The following is a 1,381-nucleotide window of genomic DNA, read 5'->3' on the forward strand; positions in this document are numbered from 1 at the left end:
TGATCCACCTGCCTCGGCCTCCCAAAGACTCTGTCTCAAAACAACAACGAAAACAAGTTATTTGTCTCTGGCAGCATCAAACACACGTAAATTAAAATCTTGCAGGATCTCTTAGAATTTCTTTCAGAGACTTCATTCTGCAAATCACTCAGATAATTAAAGCTCCAGATCACTTTCTTTTTTTCTCTTCTGAGATGGAGCCTTGCCTCTGTTGCCCAGGCTGGAGTGCAGTGGCGCAATCTTGGCTCGCTGCAACCTCCGCCTCCCAGGTTCAAGCGATTCTCCCACCTCAACCTCCTGAGTAGCTGGGACTCCAGGCACGAGCAGCCACGGTTGGCTATTTTTTATATTTTTAGTAGAGATGGGGTTTTGCCATGTTGACCAGGCTGGCCTTGAACTCCTCACCTCAGGTGATCTGCCCACCTCAGCTTCCCAAAGTGCTGGGATTACAGGCATGAGACACTGCCTGGCCGAGATAACTTTCTTGCAACGTATTGTAACAGAACTTTTGTATGCTGAATGTAGTCATATGACTTTAGCGTTCCATAACCTCTCCCCCCATAGCTCTGTATTCAGATAAAAAAAGAAAGGATCTTACTCTGTCACCTAAGCTGGAGTGCAGTGGCACCATCTTGTCTCACTGCAACCTCTGCTTCTCAGGCTCAAGTGATTCTCTAGCCTCAGCCTCCCAAGTAGCTGGGACTACAAGTGTGAGCCACTAATTCCCAGCTAATTTTTGTATATTTTGTAGAGATGGGGTTTTGCCACCTGCCTAGGCCTCCCAAAGTACTGGGACTAGAGGCGTGAGCCACTGCACCCAGCTGATAATTCATTTTTGTGGTTTTTTGTTGTTGTTGTTGTTGTTGTTGTTTTTGAGATGGAGCCTCACTCTGTTGCCTAGGCTGGAGTGCAGTGATACAATCTCAGCTCACTGCAACCTCCACCTACTGAGTTCAAGTGATTCTCCTGCCTCAGCCTCTCTGTAGCTGGGATTACAGCTGCACACTACCACTCCTGGCTATTTTTTAATATTTTTGTAGAGACAGGTTTTCACCATGTTGGCCAGGCTGGTCTTGAACTCCTGATCTCAAGTGATCCACCCATCTCGGCCTCCCAAATTGCTGGGATTACAGGAGTGAGCCACCGCACCTAGCCAGCTTTTTTGTTTTTGTTTGTTCTTTGAGACAGGGTCTTGCTGTGCTGCTCAGGCTAGAGTACTAGTGATGCGATCATAGCTCACTGCAGCCTCAGACTCCTGGGCTCAAGCGATCTTCCCGCCTCAGCCTCCCAAGTAGCTAGGACTCTATGTGCATGCCACCATGCATAGCAATAATTAGTGTTTTTTTTTTTTCAGTAGTGCAGCATTGCCACTTAATTCTAA

The sequence above is a fragment of the Cebus imitator genome, unplaced genomic scaffold (assembly GCF_001604975.1).
Source record: "Cebus imitator isolate Cc_AM_T3 unplaced genomic scaffold, Cebus_imitator-1.0 Scaffold258, whole genome shotgun sequence".
NCBI lineage: Eukaryota > Metazoa > Chordata > Mammalia > Primates > Cebidae > Cebus > Cebus imitator.